Source organism: Vespa crabro, chromosome 9 (assembly GCF_910589235.1).
Source record: "Vespa crabro chromosome 9, iyVesCrab1.2, whole genome shotgun sequence".
Lineage (NCBI taxonomy): Eukaryota > Metazoa > Arthropoda > Insecta > Hymenoptera > Vespidae > Vespa > Vespa crabro.
Window position 1 is genome coordinate 8,189,306 of NC_060963.1, and position 23,467 is coordinate 8,212,772.

The 23,467-nt window shown below is 35.7% G+C and overlaps 1 protein-coding gene across 4 annotated transcripts in view; it reads right to left on the reverse strand.

Moving 5' to 3' along the window:
• Positions 1-23,467, reverse strand: part of LOC124426528 (polypeptide N-acetylgalactosaminyltransferase 2) — a 97,307-nt gene that overhangs the window by 66,225 nt on the left and 7,615 nt on the right. For 2 of the 4 annotated variants that reach the window (XM_046968289.1, XM_046968288.1), the window contains exon 2: positions 11,208-11,321. The exons of the other annotated variants lie outside the window; for them this stretch is intronic. The gene's annotated coding sequence lies outside the window, so the exon portion shown is untranslated. The remainder of the gene's footprint in view (positions 1-11,207; positions 11,322-23,467) is intronic. 4 annotated transcript variants of the gene reach the window in all.

A 23,467-nucleotide genomic window follows, 5' to 3' on the forward strand; every position in this document is an offset into this window, starting at 1 on the left:
TTCTACCTCCACCTCCTCCTTCTTCTATTCATCCTTCTTCTACTCATCCTCCCATTTCTCCTTCACCGATATCCACCGAATAGAAAACCTCATCCATCAGCTGGTTTCTTCCTGTAACGAACTCTCTCTCTCTCTTTCTCTCTTTCTCTCTCTCTCTCTCTCTCTCTCTCTTTCTCTCTTTCTCTCTTTTTCTCTCTTCCTCCCTTGTATCTGGACACCTGTCGAAAAGAGAAAGAGGATCCTTCGCTTCTTTTTTTCTCATCGATATTACACGAAATGACACATTACGCGTAAAGCACATATATATACATCGTAGAAACGTATACATTGTAGAAACGTATACATGCTTTTCGAATTCGCGTTCAAATTCAAATAAAACGTTCTTATTATTTATTATTATTTCGTCGCCAATAGTTAAGTGATTCATTTCGATACTCTCTTTTTTATCATTTATATCGTTATAAAATGAAAAATAATCATTAATGCATTATTAAAATTCTATTAACCCTAAGGACGATAATCATGAGATGTCGATTAAAAAGGATTTAAAAGTAGATACGATCGCTCTTATAAAAGTCGAGGATATCGGATAAGTCTTTCTTTTCCTCTTACAGCTCACCGCGCAGCAGCTCGTGGAAACACTAAAAGAGGTCGAGAACCCTTGGCCGTATCTCAACCATCTGAGATGAGGGATCGAGGAGTTCGTGTTCCGACGAAGAGATTCGATGTTCTCCAAGTTCGCTCCTTCCGAGGATTTCCTATCGAGTACTCGTCTTTGAATTCGCTTGGAACGTCGACTTCCCGTTTGGAACTTTACTAACCCCTTACTAACCGAATTTCAATATAAGATGCGCATGTCGTTACATTATTTAATTTTATGGTACTTTTTAACTTTCTTTTCTTTCTTTATGTTTTCCAATTCTTACAACTTTTTATTAGTTAAACGGAAAACGTTCAATTTTATTGAGGTTGAACGAGATGGATCGGAACGGAGTGGCGGGTGGGGTGAAAACGGGGAGGAAAAATAGAATATGAAAAAAAAAACAAGCAAATAACGAAGAAATAATTGCAGGATATAATATCGAATGATCGTAAGTACCGTAACGTTACGAAATACTCGTACGAAAGAAGTTCGGTACTATAACAAAAGCTTTCTAAAAAACGAAAATTACCACCGACTGGAACAAGCTCTCTCATTTTGGTATCTCCCGAAAATAGCGAATGCATCCGCGATAACGTCCTTCTTGGTGACGGAGGAAGGTCGTTACGAGGAGCAAGTTGAATCTAGAGTAGAGTCCGTTAAGGAGAAAAAAAGAGAGAGAAAGAAAGAAGGAGAAAGAGGGAGAAAGAAAGAATGAAAAAGAAAGAGAGAGGAAGAAGAAGAAAGAGAGAGAAAGATATATAGATAGTAAATATAAAGTCGGTCAAGCGTAAAGACGAATAGCCGAAGACGAGTACTAGTTCTTTTTACGTCCTTTTCTCTCTCTCTCTCTCTCTCTCCTCTCTCTCTTAAAAACTATTACGTCGACTCGAGATCCTTTTCGTCGTAATGCTAGCAACGATAAATAGTTAAACATATTTCTCAAGGGAAGAACTTCGTTTCTTGCCAAAGTTTCATAGAGATAATCATGACCATAGGGAATTATTTATCGTCGATGCCGATTGCGAATGCTCGTTTCTTTTATCGCTTTTCAATTCTCGAGACCAAATTATCCGAGACAAAAGTCCATTCGAATTATTCGTCGCGATCGTCGATCCGATACAAAATTCCTTTCGATTCTGTGTCGCGATTCCCGAAGAGAATGAAAATGTGAGAGACTCGGTGAGCCACAAGATAGATGAAATGTTAGCGTCGACCAGACACGAAACTGCGGCTTAGTTAAGGCAAACTTTCGAAGGCTTTACCATACATCCATTATCCCTCGTGGAGTATCTCGGCTCCTATCTATCCACCTACGTTTTCTCTTTCCATCGAAGTCGAGCGGTTCGTAACACCCGTGGCTTCTCTCTCTCTCTCTCTTTCTCGTTTTCTCTCTCTCGCTCTCTCTCTCTTTCTCGTTTTCTCTCCCTCTCTCTCTCTCTCTCTCTCTTTCTCTTGATTTCTCGTTGATGGTGCTAATGGCCTTTCCTCTTTACAACCTCGTTAGCCCTACGCGAAACATTAGGTGAGCCGCGATCGATTTCGTCGCTTTACCAATTCCCACGAGCCGTCAACGTTGCCCAAAGGAAGAAAAGAGAGAAATAGAGAGAGATTGATGATGACCTCCCACTCCATCTTATTCTAATGCATAAACGTTTACAACAAAAAAAAACGAATATATTATAGATGTAGATACGTATGTATACATATCTGCAAAAGTGTTATAATTATTTGAAATTATTATTTAAGAATCGTCTTGATTTCTTCTTTTTTTTCTTATATTAACTCAAAAAGTTTTCTTAAAACGAGAGGATAATGTAATCTAAACTAATAATTGCCTCTCATTAACATCATCTATCCCTTTAATCTTTACTTACGAGCTATTTTATCATCGTTATACTGTAGGACGCAGCAACGCTCGGAGATAACTTTTTAGATTTATTAATATTGTCTTTCCTGTTCAACCAATCGGTAAACGCTTGACATATATTAAAGGTCTAACTTAAATATATGTATGTATGTACGACGTCAACAAACAAAATTAGTTTCGCTAGAGATATTAACGCAGAATTTAATAAGTGTATGTTGAGTTTAATATGTCGAAAAACTAGTTCAAATACCTCTGGTTTATTGTTAATCGAATTTTTCAACGATGCATTGGTCAAACGAGTACGCGAATGATATTCATATCGCGTTTGTGTATGTATATATATATATATATATATATTTACATATGTATAATTACATACAATATATAATATATATATTGTATATATATATATATATATATATGTACACATGTAATACACACACATGTAAAACATACACGCGTACACGCGTGCACACACATACAAACATATATCTATGTATCTATGTACGTGCTGCGAAAATTAACTTTATCCCACGATTGAAAATTTTTCATCTTCCATAGAAATAAATCGACGCGTTGTCCTGACCACAAACAAACGAAACGTAATGATTCTGTTTGTTTTAAATTCCTACGCCAGCTAATTACACAAACAAAGCTTCATCTCGATAAAAATTATCGACTAATTTGTCAGATCTCGTAAAGTTTGTTTCACGGACAACGGCGCACTGTAACCAATTGGAGGGACATGTATGCGTAATTAACGAACAAACAAGGGATAGAATAGTTGGCAAAGAGAGGGAGAAGAGAAAAAGGGTTCCGGATGAGAACTCGGATCGAATGAATCATATTATTTCAATGTAAAAAGAAAAAAGAAAAAGAAAAAAAAAAGAAATATATCCATGGGTAGATACATCAAGTTAGTCGAGCCGTCCCACGCGCAATTAACGAACAATGGCCACGAATGTCACACTCGAAACTGGCAACCCGTATCGAACGAGTGTTCGAGAGCAATGTCCGAATATACCGTCGTAAATAGACTTTGCACTCTCTTTAAATAATTTATACTAATTTTCATATTATTACATATAAAATGTGTAAATAAAAGTAAAAATAGTCATTTCTGAAGAATAATTCGTTTTCTAGCGTCAAGATATAAACGATGATGATGGAGATCGTTAACGAGAAGGATAAGGAAACGGTCGACGTTTCCTTCAAAGTCCGATCTTCCCTTCATAGAAAGGCGACGAGTTTGCACCTCGCCTTAATTGGTTCGTTAAAGCGTCAGCACGAAGGTTGCCCATTTCCGGTTTTCTCGCGAAGGAAGAAGAATGACGAATATCGCATGTTAGAATCTTACTTGAGAAGGCGAGTGAAGAAAGAAAAAGGAAAGTGATGGAAGGATGGCCGAGGTAAGGGAAATGAAGAGGAAAGAAGTCGGTGCGATGAGAGAAAGAAAGAGAGAGAGAAAGAGAGAGAGGGGGAGAAAGAAAGAGGAGAAAGTTGAAGCGACGCGAAACCCACGATAAATTATTTATCGATCGGTCGGTTTCCGACTTTAGTTCCGGAGAACGACTGCCGATAAATTATTTATCGTTCACAAGCTACTATCTAATGTGTAAGAAAATGCATTTTCTTCAGAAGAAGTAACCCATTAGATTTTCGTTACTTCGACATTCCCGATTAGGTTACAAACGAGGACTAAAAAATATTTACGACGACGAAAAATCTCATCGATCTTCTTGATCGCCCTTTGATGGATCGATGACAAAAATGAAGGAACGAACGAAGTATGATCCAACTATACTCCCATACGTATTAGACGTAACTCGTTAGATTTACATCAAAGAACCGATCGGTCTAACGTTTTAACGCTTCAATACTCGTCTCTGTACTTTCCCGTTGATAGCTTCTCTGCAAAGGTATATAGCTGTTGAAATGATTTATCGTTCGCACGTTGCATCGAGTTTACGCGTAAACAAGACTCGTTTCGTGGTAGAGAACGTTCGAATTACGAGCTTATCTACGATTAGATATCTAATCGTACCACGTCCAACATTTTCCTCTATCACCTTAACCCAATGTAATGGATGCACGAGTAAGATCAAAGTATCCGGTAGTATCGATCGAAATTATTTCACGATCGATATATCTCTCGTTCAGCGATTATTAACGCTGTGGAAACGATGGTAAACGTGGGAAATGTGTTAAATGACATAGCGAATGCAACAGATGTCGATGGCTCGTACACAACTATACATAACAGGAAAAACCACGAATCGTTCGATACCTCTGGACATAATAGTCTTCCTATCGGTGGAAAAGATAATAATTGATCGAGATAAACGATATATTCCCTAAATAGAAAAATTCCCAGGGAATTTCATATTAATTTATCGCTAATTAATTTCAATTTTCTGATATCGCTATCGGTTGTTACGTACGTAAATCCGTGCAACAAGCTCATCTAGAAAATATTGTTTCTATCGGTGACGGGTAATAAAAAACAAAGAGGAAACAGATAGAGTATACAAAAAATAAAAGCGCAAAAAAGAAATAAAAAAAGAAACAATAGGCGATTTTCTCGTAGTTGATCGAGTAAAACCAATTATTAATGTTTTACTTCTCCCGTTCGAATCTCTCAAGCGAATTCTCTCGTCGCAGCGATCGTCCTCTTTCGGTCGCACGAAAAACAGCCACCCGTTGCACGAATCGATTCTACGGTTAGGACGCGGCGCACACGCAAACACAGGAGGAAACTAAAGCTCTATATGCGGTCGGGCGTGTTTGTCACCAGTTTGGAAATGAAATTCCCGATGTAAAAATAATAAATCATTGGCACGCGTCTACACGTTTTCAACGAATAAAAAAGATAGAGTGAATGTGCGCACGCACGAGCGCGTATGTACGTGTGTGCATGTGCGTATGTGTGTACGTGTGCGAGAGAGAAAGAGAGAGAGAGAGAGAGAGAGACTCAATAGAACTTTTTATCGACTATTCATTACATCCTGTTACACTGTCGCGGCTCGCAGATAAAATTTGTCCTCGAAATCGAGGTCTACGATCGATATCTCGATAAAACTTCACGCTCGTTTGTCGAACGAATCAAACGATGTTTTTCGCATAGAAAAAAATCACTGAAATTAATTTATCATGTCTGATCGTAAAATATTAAAAATGCCATACAGAATAAAGTTACATTGAATTACAGATTTCCCAGATGGTACGAAGCGCATCGTTTGCCATCTCTTCCCTTCTCTCGTTTTGGCTCCCATGATCTACTCTCGAAAAGACCGCACCGACGACGTTGACAATAAAACACGTTCTGACGAGCGTCGTTGGCTCGCTAACCTTGCTACCGACAGCTATAATAAATCTCACGTAGGAACTCCGGCTATCAACGGTACTTCCCTGTCTCCTAATATACATATACAGATATATTATATTTATGGTATAATAACGAAAATACTTTTGAGAATCTCTAAGTCATTTGATATTCCTCCTAGGATCTTTATTTCAATCTATTATATTTAGATGAAATAAAAATGATAAGTTATATACCATCTATTGAGAATAGATATCATTTTCAACGATCAAAATAATTTAACTAAATCAATTTAAGCAATTAAGAGATTTAACTATATGATATCGTGATAATAAGAAATATAGATTATAGATAATACAGCGTACGAATTATTTGGTAATAAAATGATCTTCATCTTTTGTTCCATGGAAGCTGTATTTTCTCGCTATTCAGTGGATGGTTTAATTCGAGTCTGCTTTAGAAAATTGCACAGAAATTTTCGATTTAATTCTCACATATATGAGGCCGATTAACAAATATTATTTTTATATATACATACATACATACATACATACATATATATATCATATAGTATAGGGTAGATAATAAGTATAGGACCGATTAATGAATACGCGATAAAATGAAAAGGATAAATATATAAAATTACATAAAATTTTCTATGTAATGTTTGAAACAGAAATTTTTTTAGCGACCATAATTAATCAGAAAAATGCTGACAGAAAAGCAAATAAAATGTTAGTTAAATTGATCCATAGGGCGGTCTTTAAAAACCATTACAAACTCGTTCTTTCTAGCGAACGCTAAAATACAAAGGATGGAATGCAAGGAAGAAGGTTAGAGAAGAGAAGAAACTTTCTGGCCAACAATCCTTTTCACAGGGGAAACTTTTCGAAAGTTTCACGGTCGACAATCACGAGTCATTCATTCCATTCCATTTTCACGCTCGGATCAAAGATCCAACTAATTTAATTTTTTATTACACTTAAAATATTTGTCCATGGTTGTTAAAAGGAAAAATAACAATAATAATAAAAAGAAATAAAAATAAAAATAAAAAATGAACAATTAATTCGCTAATTGTATATCCATACATATGTACCCATCGAACGTCATCGTAAAATATTATCATATCGACTATGAGAGAATAGTAATGGCTAGATAATTCGAGCGAGAATACGGGCTCACGTTGAAACCACTAATTATAGTTTATTGCTACTGAACGTAGCTTAATTATCCGGGTTTGTAATTTATATGCGAGTATTATGAAACGATCAATGCATCAGGGGACGTTTAAGTATGCAAAGTGATTCGAAATGAAAAATTACAAACCTTGTTTGAGGATGTCTGACTAAAAAGGAGTTTAAGAAATGCTTGCTCGTGGAAACGAGAACATCCTGCGAATGATTAAAACGTTTCACGGCGGAAGAGAACAAAGAAAAACAAAAACAAAAAGGAGGATAAGAAGGTGAAAAAAAAAGAAAGAAAGAAAGAAATTTCTCGATTTACAATGAACCAGGAGGAATGATGAAAAATTAAAGAACATTCCCGATGAATCGCGATGTAATTTCAAAGATCTCAAAAATAATCAAACAGAACGATATTTTAATTCAGTATTTAGAATTTTTTTTCCGCAACGACGAACGACACATAAACTTACCCTTACATCTTGCTCAAATGCAAACGACGAGAAAAACGTGCTAAAACTCATAGAAACTATCTTTATAACGAGCTACTACAGAAAATAGTCTGGCTTACTCGCTTACCCACGATGCAACCCGCGAAGGAAAAAGATAAGCTTCGTGTTATTTTCTGAAAATGGAAATGCGGTTATCTCGTCTCGGAGACTCGGGTACGTTCATTTTCATCTACGTTATCAACGAACGCTTTAAATACTTTCGTTCGAATCGTTCAACGATCGAAATTATGAAAAATCTCGTTGTTTTGTTTTCGATAAAACGTCAGAATTCCTTACGAACGCGATATCAAATGCACCGATAACAAATTCTCTACCAACAAATAACATCCACGAACATTCCATAACCGAGCGTATATCTACACCTCATATGGTGGTACCTAACCTCATGTTTTTTGCAAGAGCAACGTCTCATGTTTTTCATGTTTTTATATTACTGTTTAAGCGGAAGCGTGATCTGACATAAATGCATTTAACGTACATAATGACACAATTCGAGATATGAAGCTCGATTTCCATCACGAAGGAACAAATCAGGTTGACACGAATATTTCTCCATGATTTATTATTATATATTTATTAACATTAAATTCTGTGCTTTCTAACATCTAAATTATTGTTTGAGGAATTTTCGACTTGAACATAAAGACGAAAGACAACAATTTTCATTGAAACTCCGATCCCATTATTGGTGTCCGAAAATTTGTCTTTTCAAAGTTCGACTTTCAAGAGAGAAAATCCCTTTAATGAAACAAGATGAAGTTGAAAACTCGTTGAACGTGATCACGTCTAATCGGAAATGCTTGGAAGAGCGCGTCTAAGCGCGTCTAAGCGCGCTTACTTGGACGTAGGTACGTACCAAGCCGCTTCCCAGTATGACTCTATGGAGGAAAGTTCCTTGATGATTCACATAACATCCGGTGATTGTTCCGAGAAGAGAGGAAACAAGAGAGGGAGAGTCGAAAGTGTATACGAAGAGAGGAGACTTCCGGCAAGCGGAAGCTCCCAACCTCGTGCTGCTAAAACTTAACTCGCACTTGGACACTTTTGCCATTCCATCGCATTAAACCGCACCACTCACTGTTATAGTTTCGAAACTGTTACAATGTTATATATCTTTCAGGTTAATGCAAGAACGACTCTTCTTCTGAACCAATTGCCATAGAAACTGCTGAGATGAAATTTATCGCGATCGAACTTTGAAAAATTATAATATATATATATATATATATATATATATATATATATATATATATTATATATATATATTATTATAATTATATATATATATTATTATATATATATATTATATATATATTATTATAATTATATATATATATATATTATTATATAGTTATAATAATATATATATATATTATATATATATATATATATGTATAAAAAAAATAAATAATAAATAAGAAAACAAAATATAAAATGATAATAAGAATAATAAAGTTTTATGACGAATTCAATCGAAATGGTGTTGCAAAGGAAACAATTCAAGGACAAATTTGGATTTATAATCAGTTAACACTTGTCTTGTTAAAATCATTTGGAAAGTTCGTTCAAGATCTTGAACTCGTCGAAGTTCTACGTTAATTGATGGCTATTGGTTGGCACCATCAATAGAAATTCGTGGCGCGTTTCGACATCATTCGGCTCGTTTGTCAGACGACGACGAATCGAATTAAAGTGAGGGGATGACGAATTGAAGAAACATGAAGGAGGGAGGGGAACTAAAACGAAGAATGAATAGAAGGACTAATAGCCGTGGACGGCAAAGATGACCGATTCCATGAGCAACCCGTTTATCCAGTATCCATTTTCATCGTCACGAGGGTAAAAGTAATCCGTCTTCTTAACGACGCCACTGGTTTTACTTACTGGCCGTTCGCTCGCTCGCTCGGAAGAGAAGGAGGAGGAGGAGGAAGAGAAGGCGGAGAAGATTTCTCGAGAAAACTACTTGGAAGTTTGTGCGGGTTGTAAAAGCAAATTCGTTTAATCAATTAGTAGGAGAAAAGAGAACGCCCAGGATCAGATCATTAAAAAATCATTAAGACCGGCCGTGTTATTTTTGTTCTCATTATAGAAGTACCTACCTACGTGAGACTATTTCCTTTCAAGTTTAATTAATTCATTCGTTCTCAATATCGAAACAAGATTTGATAAGTATTTTCGTTCGATTCATTAACCGATACGAAAAATATATGAAACGTTATTAAGTAAATGTAATTAACTCTCTTAATTTTTTCTCTTTTTTTTTACCATTCCGAATGAATATCTACAAACAGATTTCGTGTATTAAACATTTACTCGGAAGGAGATCACGAAAAAAGAAGCACTATGAAAAAGCCAATAAGGTCGCAGAAAATACTAGAGGATAACCGCATTACCCTATATCCGTTGAACCGAGTCTAGAATTTATCAAGTTTTATCGGCTTTCGGTCGATGATCCACTTCCCCTTTTAACATCTCGCTTTCGTAATCCCGTTATTTTGGGCATGGTTAAAATAGGGGGAACTTTGATACAATTTCCAACCGTCGTCGTGATAAGTTTCTAAACGGAAGAAGAAGAGATGGGGAAATAGAGACTTAGACGTTAGCATGTTACCATTTTAAAGTGCACCGATGAGAATAGCATAAGTTGCATGGCATCTAATTAAAAGTTATCTCGCTTGTATGACTTTAAACTAATTCAAATTCGAGCTCGAATTCTAAATACTAACTAAAATTCGCTTAAATCGATCGATCGTAAGTATAAAACACTTAACGATCTTGTTTACCGATCTAATTTCTTTCATATCGATATTACAGGAAATCCGTTTTCTTTCTCGTACACATTTGATGTTCAATGTTGGTTCGATTATGATCATTTCAAAGAACCGTTGTTATTTCCACCATTATTACCGTAACGGTCATTAAACCAGTCACAATCCTTACAACGAAGTCGAAGCCTTCATTTGACTTATGTCTCGTACAGTTGTTTCCATGCGGCATACGATGACCGTCAGGTTGTTTTAACGTACAACGTTACTAATGTCACGCTGCCTTGTTACATCTAGATTTATGGCATGCTCCGTTATTTCAATGTTCGTTACTAAAGATTCATTGTGGATCCACCGAAAGCAATACGTTATCAGCATCGACAAGTCAGATAAAATCAATATGAAAAATAATAATAGGTTTATTATCAAATTTATCTAAATTTAAATTTTCTTTCTAATGTTTTTACACGTTTTTATCTCGCTTAATATATTGTATTACGCGATAAACTTTATTGGAAATCAAAATCTAAAATTGTAGATCGATAATGCGATATAAAAGGTGGTTAGATGTCATAAAAGAGTCTGTCGATTTCATAGATGAAGAGAGAGAGAAAGAAAGATAGATAGAGAGAGAGAGAGAAAGAGAAAAAGAGAGAGAGAGAGAGTTATGAGGGAGAAAAGGGTGGGTGATTGGGGTGAGGGAGAGTTTACGCTCTTGGAACTCAACGTGAAGCTTATCGTAAGTCTATATCCCTCTCGTACCAACGTTCGTGTATGTACATAACCATCAGAGAGTAGGAAAGTGAGGAGAAGGGTGGTGCAAGGTGGTGCAGGGTGGTGCAGGGTGGTGCAGGGTAATGCAGGATGGCTAGCACAGTGGCAGGGCAGTAAACACCCATTACCCAGTAACTCACTCAATATTGCAGTTTACCGAGATCCTTTACTGCCAGAGCCATAGCCTAGCTCGAGACACGTGTCCCAACAGGTATATTAGACCCTTCGAATTATGCGCACTCACATTATCTCACCTATATAAAGGAAATTAAAGATGAATTTTTAAAACTAGTAATTATCAAATATATTACTTTCAAATGCATCTATTATTTATTCGTCCAAAATATTTTCATAACGAAATTATCTCCAAATGTTCAAGAGCGTACTTTTTCTATCTCTACCTATCTCTCTCTACTTATCTCTCTCTCTCTCTCTCTCTCTCTCTCTTCTGTTCTATTCTCGTCGAGTATATTAGACCGAGTAATTACGTTACTGCGAAAGTTTCTTCTCTTCTTTGCCACAGTCTCTTCTCTAAACGACTTCGTAGTATTAGATTATGAATACAAACGATTAACGAGAGGCATTCATTAAACATCACGTAGATCTATACTGATCTATAATGATATTAGAACAATGATATGAAATGGCTTCAACAAAGTTCCCAGAGAAATCGATATTTGGGTGAATGTAACGGTGAACGGAACCGAGTGTAATATCTTTCAATGATATTCGAATCGTGTATGACCTCCTTGTAAGAATTTAAATGAGAACAACCGTAAGGTTTCTCTTTGTTTAAAAATGGAAAAAAGAAAAAACATTTAGAAAAAACACATATTCCTTCATCGAAATAAAACCAAACGAAAAATTTTAAATAGCATTACGGATATCTAACCTATTTATGAAAAATTATTCTATAAAAGTTGCAGTAAAATGAAATTCCCGCATTAATTCAAAACTGTTAGAAGAAAGAAGGTTGTTTGATCCTTGTAACAGAACCATCTTCCAATCCAGCAGAAACCGGAATTTATTATAAACCGGAATTTCTCGGTTACTTGCTCTTTTATAACTAAAGTACTGTCAAGCAGGCAGACGAGACGCGGCTTTACTGGTACGAGACGAGACACTGACCTGGCAATGCTCCACCTTTCGCATAATCGCTGCGTTCAATGTAGACGACTATCTGCGAAGTAACGTATACCTAACTCATCACACTATTAAGTTAAGCGCTAAGTACATAATTACGCAATTACGTGAGACAGATAGTTTTGTGAAGTCTTTGTAGAAAAAAAAAAAACCAATAATCTCATTTTTCTTTTTTCTTTCTTTCTTTCTTTCTTTATTTCTCTCTCTCTCTCTCTCTCTCTCTCTCTTCCCTTTCTTATCTTAACATAGACAATGATGCTATCTTATAACAAACGTTACAAGAAAATAATTGCTAAAGGAAAGGATACCTTTTTATCTAAGATATCATTTAACCGAAGACAAGGAACGTAATTATAACGAATCTCGTTCTTCTTCGTTAAGATACCTTCTTTGTGAAATTTCCTGTAAATTCGTATCGAATGAACATTTTTCATGCCGCGAAAGAAGTAGGTAATCCGCCAACGAAGCTCTCGATCGGGGGTCTCGTTCGTGACGTTCGTCGTTTATCACGAATCAATCTCGCGTACCTGAAGCGTAAAATGAATTTCCTGGCCGATCGTTAAATCCCTTCAGGATTACCGTGTTCTTCGACCAGTTGTTAACCCCGCTTCTTCTCCCCTAGAAGCTTTCTCGGATCAACGTCAAAGCCTTTCCGTCGATCTTTTCGTCGATTCTCGATCTATGTATATACGATTCAAAAATACCGATCAATCCTATCAACAATGACAACGACGATGACGACGATGACAACGACAAAAAACGAAAAAATTTCTTTACTAAATACAAAAAAAATTCTTTTCATTCTGCGAGTTTCCTTAATTTTTTTTATTTCTTTTCGAGTGTCTGTTTTGTTTGTTCTATGTTCTTCATGTTGACTTTTCAATTTGTCAATCTCCCTTTCTAGTCGTATATTCGACTTTATTTTCCTTGATTTTCTACGCATAACATTACCCTTCCCTTACAGATTCTTGACTGCTCACTGATTTACGATCACTTACGCTTCGCGCGTTATTAAATTGTATCACTTTTCGTGTTCTTCACCCTGTTTTTCTACCATATAAATTTCTCTAAAAACACGTATATTAGAGAAAATATATACGATAAAAAATGTCCAATGATACTCGACGTACACATAAGAAATAGTTATAAATTTCATGATATCAATTCGTAATTTTGTTCCGATGAAAATGATAAATTCCTCGAGTATTAAGTTTTAACATATAAACTCAAACTTTTTTCTCTCTTTCTCTTTCTCTCTCTCTCTCTCTCTCTCTCTCTTTCTCTTTAGATTCATAAAAATGATAAAATACTTTGTCCGAACTGTTACTAAAATGACATTTCTTTTTTTTGTTTTTCACGATCACTCCCTATAGTCAAATATGGAAAGAAAAGAAAGTAAGAAAGAGAGAAAAAAGAAAAGAAGAAAGAAGACGAGAGACCTCGTTAAGGTTCTTTAAAAGAGGGAAGCAACGCCCGAAGAAAACTTTGCAGACTTCTCGGGCAACGATCCGAAGCGTCGACGGTCCACCGAGCTGGCCTCGTCTAGGAGCTCGTTATGATATTATGAGAAAAACGCGTCAAGCAGTAAGAGAAAGAAAAAGAGAAAGAGAAAGAAAGAGAGAAAATAAAAGAAAAGGAAAGAAAAGAAAAGAAATAGAGAACCCTCGACCGTGAGCCGTACGATTTAAATGGTGGCTGTATGCGAACCGCGTGAAATAAAGATTTTTATCGCAGCTTCAGTCGTCGAACTTTAAAGAGAGTCCGTAATAGTGCATAATTCGGCTAAAAGGCACCGACCAGGCCATTATGGCGTCTTTATTTGGCGCCATGAATAAGATCGAGTCGTATCTCGAACATTTTCTTTACGTCACAAAGGATTGACAAGAAATGGAAATGAGAATATATCATCAGAAATGATAGCTTTCGATTCTATTCAATTCGATGAAAAAGAGAGAGAGAGAGAGAGAGAGAGAGAGAGAGAGAGAGAAAGGAAATATTTAGCAAAATATTATAGGAATTCGAGATCGGTTACTTATCGACTTCGAACCCCTATAAGAGGAATAATTATTATCTGCCACGTTAGATAAGTGTATCCCCGATGTTTCGCAAAACTTTGGAACGCCGATTTACCATTCGATTACCATTCGATTTATAGTAAGTATAATAAATATATAATTGTACTATAGCTGCTATTTATTTAGTCAGTATTATTGAACATTTGGTAAATATTTGAAATAAATGATCAGTATTTATAATAAAATATCAGTACGTAATATATTGAAATGTATAACTACTATCACATTTTATAAATATTTACAGCGAGTATAATTAAGACATCAACATAATTTTTTTTCACGTAGATTACGTATTAATTAATAAGAAAGTTCAAGGGAAAGAAACAGTTTATAAAATTTGCAGTTTGAAAATTCACTCTCATTTCATAACAGATTCGAGATATCGTGCATGAAGTATCGCGATATCCATAGACTTCCTTTATCTTTCATGCTTCGAAGTTACGCTCGACTATACGATGCTGAGGAAGGGGAATATGCAGGTTGATGCGCGATGCGAAGTACCCAGCTCCGAGTATTACCTACCTACGTTCAACAAGGTGTGTAGACTTCTCTTTGATATCTAGGAGCACGGAAGGATGACTGGCGATGATGCTGCAACGTAACCATGCAAATGCATCCCTATCTCCAGCACTGCTGTTGGCGTACATCGCGTGCCTCGATGCACACTGCGCGTTATAGGGACGTACGTACTTGTGGTCTCTCTTTCTCTTACTCTCTCTTCTCTTTCTCTCTTCCCTCTTCCTATCCTCTATGTCTACATACCTCCACCTACATTCTATCTTATCTACGAACAGACAGAGATATATCTACCATCGAGAGTTACGATCAAGTAACGAGAAATGATAATTAAATCTGATAAAACTTCTTCGTTTTGAAAAGAAAGAAAAAATAAAGATATAAAAAAACGGAGAACTATCTATCTCTCATTGCACTCGACTAAGTTCGTATAAACGGACAAGTGGAAATCTGTTCCATTTACTTTTTCCTTATCTATCCCGTACGAGAATAAAATCGTCGTACTTCGGATCTATAAAGTTTCTCTATTTCTTTTTTTCTTCCTCTCCTCTTTTTTCTTTTTTTCTTCTTTTTTCTCTTCTTTTTCTTTTATTTTTTTTTTTGCTTTTTTATCTCACGGTAATCCAGTTTCTCTTGTTGATCGATCGCTTCGAGATCTATCTCGGGAGAAAAAGTTTTACGTAGTTTTGGAAATCGCGATAAAGTTGGGAAGCCACGATAAGAAAGAAACTTTCTCGCATTTCGGAAGTCTTACGAGAACGGTGACGGATCAACGACCGACAACGAACAACTCAGAACTCGCGATCGAATTTTCGGATTATTAACTTCTCCGGCTTCGAACGCTTTCCGTATCGATGTCGTGACCGGCTCAATACCAAAATAAGAAATTTAATAGAGATTCAAGTAAGATACTTATTCGTAATTCATTGGATCAAATATTCTTTCTAGATTTTGATTATTCGCTACGAAACTTCCGCGAAAATATCCTCGAACGTTCATATTACATTTACGAGAAGTAAGCAAAATATCGAATCGTTGTAAATGATTTTTGCTTATCATTGAATATTTCAAAAGTTCCATTCACAAATCTGACTTCAAGTTTTTTTTCACCTTTTTCAGACAAAGGTAAAAATAACCGGCGAATATCTTAATTGGAGAACTTTCATCAAAGCTATTTAAAACTTATAAAAAGTGTCAGTAATTAAAATAACTCACGATCCATAAGATCGTTAAAACTTTCTCATATTGTAAATAACACAGCGTGCTTCTAAATGTGGAAATATTTTCAGGAAAAAAATCTAGATTACTCGAAGAGGATATATCCTTAGAAGATTATTTGTCTGCACCGACCATCAAGAAGGTTATGAATACTCGATAGACTTCTTAAACCTGGATATAGAGCCATGAATAAAATTTGAATATAAAAGGAAACGATTGATTTGCCTTTTTCGAAGAAGGTGAATCGATTTTCGCTCGTTGTCCTTTAGATTTTCACAAGACGTTGCTTTTATCTTTCTGCGGTATAGATCTGAATATAATCAAAAATATTTTAATAAAAGCGTACGAAGAAAATTTTCCAAAACACAAAAATTTAAACGGCAATATGACATAGATATATATTTAACGTGTTTAGTTAGTTACTACTACCTGTAACAACAAGCGCCATTATTTTTCTTAGATATTTTCTATTACAATAATTAAATAATTTCGGGTCTTGTTTCGAAACCGAGCACCTTTTGTTCTCATCCATGCCTTTCTCGATTAGCAATATTCAGCAATATTCATTGTCGCCACAAAACGAACTTGGTACATTTATGAATGACCGAGGAGAATAGAAGCTTGCGTAATTTCGTTCATGAAAGCGATACCAAAGTACATCAAGTTACGCGATACCAAATGCTCCTTATATAACGCTTTATCAGCGTTACCTACCTAATGACTCAACAAACTTTGATTTTGTATTTTTCTTATAGATATTCAAAACGAATGTCGTATTATCAAATAATAAAGAAAAAGGGAATAAAAGGAAAAAAAATTTTTTATCGAAGAGAAAATAATTTTATTTGTGATAGAATTCACGTCAAACAGCTGAAAGAAATAGAAGAAGATCAAGAAGATTGAAGAAAAATGATAGGTCACGTAAAGACGAGGCTAGTAACGTCAATGTCTTGACATGATCAATCGTCAACTCGTTTCGTCTGAACGAGAACGTGATCTAGAAACAATATCGCACCGTTGTGTTCGAACAGCTCCACACTTTTCTCAAGCAGACAAAATGAGATCCTTATGAAAAATCGCCACTTGAACTTAACCGGTCAAACGCAGCCGCGAACTCGTGTTAACTTCGCCAACACGACGTTCTCTGACCGCAAACTTTATTGATAGGAAGTGAAATTCAACTATCGCAGTCGTTAACCTCAAATGCGTGAAACGAGTTTAGTGAGTTCGATATTTCTCTCATAGTTCGTCGACTTTCATAATTTTGTATTTCTCCTTCTATTTTTTTGTTCTTCCCTCTCTCTTTATCTCTCTTTCTCTCTCTCGCTCTCTCTCTCTCTCTCTCTCTTTCTCTCTCTTTCTCTCTTTCTCTCTTTTTTCTTTGAAGAGAAATGAAGAAAAAAAGGATAACTTTTTTTTTAAATAAAACAACCACGCACAGAAAAACATAGTTACCCGCCTTTATATTCTCTTGGATGAGCGCAGTGGTCTAAGTCTCGTTTCGAAGTGAAAATCCATCTCGCTCAATCTCCCATGAGTTTTGAGAAGTCATCAAAGAGCCAACGACGACCAACGACGACCGACGACGACTGACGACGACCGACGACGTTATCACTCGATTATGCATTCAGCGTCTCGTCAGTCAAGCAACCCACCCGACAACGTTCGATCCCTATTCTCCTTCTACCCTTTACATACATACATTTGGTACGTCAACACACGCGTATAATCATTTACCACTAACCAACGAGTCCCGTGTTCGGCCGCACTGTGTACACGAGAATATGTTGGTTATCAATCATGCCAGCCTGGATACGTCAGAGCATTAAAATATAATTTGTCCGTGGCGGGGGAGATGCAGAAAGCAGCCTGTCACAAGGGGCCATACATGTTTGCTTTTTGAAAGCTGTCGATCGGTGACTTCCTATGATATATAAAAGATCTAAATCTTTTATACAAATCTTACGACGTTACGAATGAAAAAATTAAAACGCATATCTCACTTGCTATATAAAAAAAGAAAAAGTAAAAATAGTAAGAAAAAAAGGATTATCTTATTATCTCAAAAATTAAATATTCTTAAAAATATTCTTTAATATGAAAATAAAAGAAAAATAATACGAGCTAAATCATCTTTCCATCTTTCTATATAAACGAGAGCATAAGAGTCTCCAGCGTGCGACAATGAAAGACGTCTGGGTGTAGATATTATTGATCGAAGATGTTCGCGAGCAGAAGGTATCTCCTTCGGTTTCGAGTACCGTCTGGCAAAAAGAGAGTTGAAGAGTGGGGCACGTTGGCCAAGGCATGACGAGTTTTAAATTTCCCCTGTCGTTTCGCGGTTGGGTATCAACCAGTAGCGATGATAGTATTGGTGGTGGTGGTAGTAATGGTGGTGGTGGTGGCTCATAATGTCGGCAAAAATCCAATATCGTAGACGTATTCAATAAGCCGTTCTACGGACCAAGATTCGAGCCCTTCGGAGACTCGACGGTCGAGCCCTACGGCTTTCTCGATGGATACTGATTCTCGAATCCACGACTATTTCCGACAAGGACTGATATACCCCAACGATTTCTCCTCTTCGATCATTTTTTCTCCCTCTCTCTCTCCTCTCTACTCCGATCTACTAGTATTTCTTTCCCCCTTTTATCGACTTCCACTCGATCGTCCAGTCCTTCGAAACGTTATCATCGAATTTTCTATCAGACCTCGGCTAGTTTCTCACACATCGCATTTCATTGCATAATAAAAAGATCAGTAGGACAAGAGAAAGGAATCAAAATAAATTGTTTTCGATGGAGCATGTCCTTCGATGATTATATTTCTTTTTTTTTTGTTTTCCTCTTCTATATGGGACAAGGTGTAAACGTTTTACAAGAGAAATCAACAAAAATACATTGAAATTAGTCACTCATGATCCATGTTACGAACATTCAACGAATTTACGACGAGGTAGATCAACCGGTCGTAAACTGAATGTACACGCACGTCGTTTGCACGTTAGCGTCCATTATGAACTTTAAAGACCCCATTCACGATAGTGCTACCGTAATAGAGCACCGAAACGAAAGCCGCGTATTGCACGGTGATTGGTGGCTAACCACCATTCACAAACTCTCCTATGCAAATCACAGCTTTCTCCGCTCATCCGTGATTACCCTAATTGCTATAATATTGTTCATGCGTGACTTAATGAGCAAAGCTTCCGTTAAAGACTATTAACGTGACCACAAAACAATATATATATATATATATATATATATATATATATGTGTGTGTGTGTGTGTGTGTGTGTGTGTGTGTGTAAAGAGAGAGGTATATATATAGCTATATAAACAGGTCAAATAATAAATTATTTTTAAATAACTTATTATCATAAAATTTACAAATATCATGCAAAGAGAGTTTCCATGTAATTGAAATTTAAAAGCAAAAACTGAACGAATCTAAAACCAAAGGATCGAAATATTTGATGAACGTATTGCAGATATGGCTGAAAGAGTGACTATAAAAGATTCATTAAATCAAATAGGAACATTAAACATTCGTTAATGGATTCAATCGGAATTATTCGCAATTCAAAGCTATCGCTCCCAAGTTAAATTCTAATCGGCTTATCATATTATGCATTCAGTATCGAACAAACCTGTTTCAACGTAAATGTATACGATATTGATTATAATTTCATTTTATATAATGTCAATGTCACCGATCTAAGATATAACCAAACGTATTTGTTAATCGTTATTCTTACGTGACAATCTTTTTATCAACTTTTCAAAGTTCATGTGAAGAAAGAACTTTTGTATACATAAAAAACGAGTCCATTGCAAATCCTTAATATAGTTTTTTTTATCATTCGTTATGATGAGAATAAATAATGAATTTAAATAAAAATATTTCTAACAGATTACAATCATCCATATATTTACTTTAACCAACAAGAGATTTCGATAAACATCTATACGATAAAAACGTATTTGATGAGTGCATGTACAAACTAAATTATGTGAACATTAAATACTCTGTTTAAAAAACAAACTAACATACGAATCTGATCCAGTTTTGAAACATGTTGCAAGTATAAAGAACTTTCGAAAATCATAGAATATTGATGAATAAACATTCAAATGTAAAAACTTGCTTGATCGTGCTTTTTTTATTTAAAATTAACGAATCCACGCAACGTATCTCTTTATGAAGTTATTTTCAAATAAAACCCTCATTTATTATTCGAGTCAAGCGAAGTAACAAAACGGAGAAATAACGTAAGTAAACGTTTTGAAAAACAAATTTGCTATAATATATTGCTTTTTTTCTTCTTTAACCTTCATGATACATCGAGAATACATCGAAATGTCTTTATGCTGAATAAGTTTTCGAAGCATTGTTATAGAAAATGTTAGAATATCGAGGATCCCTCTTGAGGAATCTCGTGTCTTATGGCACCATATGGTACGTTCCGAATGAGAGAGAGAGAGAGAGAGAGAGAGAGAGAGAGAGAGAGAGAGAGAGAGAGAGAGAGAGAGAGAGAGAGAGAGAGAAGACCCTTGGAAGAAGCGACGAGTTTCCGACACTTCCACGTCGACTTTGGTTTCGAATCGCTTTCGAAAGGAGAAAGGGAGGTAATGGACGACAGGTGGTAAAGTGGGTGGCCCATACTCGAAATAAGCCGATCACTATGCATTCGACGCACGAAAACGTATTCCACGAACGGAGCCCTTCGAAGCGTATGTAACAATAATAGAATCCCGAGGGCTTCCGAGATTTTCATTTTTTTTTTTTTTTATTATTTTACTATTACAAAGAATTTTGAGCAGTTTTTCTTCGAAAACTTTCAAGAGATCAGGGTATATTACAATTTTTCTTTTAAAATAAAATATCTAATTTTCTAGGCAAGCGAATTTTTATCATATTAATTATGTGATTTATAAAATATAGAATCGTTCGAATGAATTATTACAATAAATTCAAATGAATAGTTTGATCATCCCCTTCCGCTTGTTTTTCTTTTCTTTCTTTCTTTCTTTCTTTCGTTCTTTTTTCTGCCCCTTTTTCTGTCTTTCTTTCTTGTTTTTTCCTTTTTTATTTATTTTTTTTATCTCCTTCGATCTTCGATGTTCATGAAGAGAAAGAGAGAAAGAGAAATATAACTACGATCTCAGTCTCGAGGTAACCTAGTGACCGTGAAGTGGGTCGTAGTCGACCCTGAACCGGAACCGACAACGAAAGTGATCCGTCGTTTGAGCCTTAAGCTCGTTTCACGCTCACCTTACGCAATCGTGACCGCCAAAGCATACCGATCGAACGTGCTTAGCTATCTCTATCGAAATGCAAAGTTATTATAGTTCAATAAATCGAAATGATGAATAACATTGGTCAGTTTTCTTCTTTTTCTATATAAAAAAATTTTACATAGAAATACGGAACATTTCTTTCGATATTTCATTTTAACAAATTGGAAAGATAAAAAATAAAAAAATCTAGAGAAAATCTATGTAATCCTTGTTGAAAGTAGAGATATTTGAAAAGAACGAAATTTCTATAGTACAAAGTTAATGAAAGGAACAACAGAGTTGGCACGAATTTAATCGCCTATGCCAACGTGTGTTTCGCCAACCAACGAAGTCTTTCTCATGTATATTATACCAAGCAGTAAGAAGGTAAATCGCCGTCGCGTGAAACAGAAAAGAGTACACGGTTCTTCCGGGCACGTCCCAACGAATTTCACGGGGAATAAAGCGCCGTAAAATGCTAAGGTAAAAAAAGAGATCGGGGGCTCGTGGGAATCATGGAGTCATCTTGTTACATCTTATTCAAACAAGAAAAATACTTAGATTATTCGTATACATATATATTGTGGTGTGTATATATGTGTGTGTGTGTGTGTATTTATGTATAAACATAATATACAGCCTTTTCGAATGCATGCGAACAATAAATTTTTTGTCTATTTGTCTTTGCACGAATATATAGATATTAATCGAAAGGAAATAAATAGCTTATTCATCAAGAATTTCACATGTTAAAATAAAAAATTCGATCTGGTGGTGAAACATTGAAGATGGAAAAGGAAAGAAAAATAAAAAGTAAATAAAAAAGGAAATAGATGAAAAGTGTTGGATGAGAATATGAACGAAAAACACAGAGAAGTCTACTGTGGTCTAGCCGAAACGACTTTACAACAGTGCATTCGTAGAATTTCAAGAAGAACTTGGCCACGGTTCGACGAGAAGGATGTTTCGTGATAAAGCTACGAACATTTCTTCCACTCTTCGTTCTCTTTATTTCGAGCATCGTGCCAGGGGTAATGGTCGTCACGATGTACTATAACAGACGTGATTGCGAGTTGCGTTCGTAGCCATTCTGGTACTCACCGCTACGAAATAAAATCGTGTTGTTTCTTCCTTTCTTCCTCTTTAACCCTCTTCTTTTCTTTCTACTCATGAAGGAACATTGCCAGTTATCGGAACGATGTCTTCTCTTTACTTACGAGTTCGGTCAGACGAAAAAAAGAGACAGAAAAAGAAAGAGAGATAGAAGAGAAAAATTTACCAAAAATTAATTCCACGCTATATCACCAAACGTAATTAGCCATTTCGTTCTAATTAAAGAAGATTCACTTCGGTAGAAGAAGAAGAAGAAGAAAAAGAAGGAAGGTAGATCTTAGAATTGTATTCAAGAGAGTAGGACCAAGTCGGGGCTCTTTCGTTTCGTTGCGAAAGTAAAAGGAAGAAAATATAACGTCTGTAATTAGTTCCCGATCCAGGAATCTTCCTTTCATATTTTTAGAAGCGATCCTTCCTCTCTCTCTCTCTCTCTCTCTCTCTCTCTCTCTCTCTCTCTCTCTCTCTCTCTCTCTCTCTCTCTTTCTTTCATTTTTTTCTTCGGAAACATTCGAAAGCCATTTCGACAAAGAAAAAAACAAAGGTACGATTAAGAAAGAAATACGAGGATAAGAAATTCCTTTTACAATTCCATTGAAAATTAAGAGCATTTAAATTTCACGCTCGCAAAGATTGATATCTCAAAATTACCGTTAAAAATTTAATTAAACAAAACATTATCCGTCGAGTTTGCTCGCTATTTTTAACTTTTCTTATGTATATATTATATATATAAGTATAAAAATATACATATATGTATAATATATACATAAGAAAAGTTAAAAATAGCGAGTAAACTCGATGGATAATGTTATATATATATATATATATATAAAATATATATAAAAATATACACATATATATATATATATATATATATATATATATATATATATGTATGTATATTTTTATATTTGTACACATACACACACATACACAGACGTGACGACATGTTCGAGCTAACACCTCGCTTTTTTTGTCGCTCAGAGCTAACTGAGCTACGCCCCACCAACGCGACGCGATCGTTGAAAAGGGCAGGTGTGGTCGTGATGAATTTTA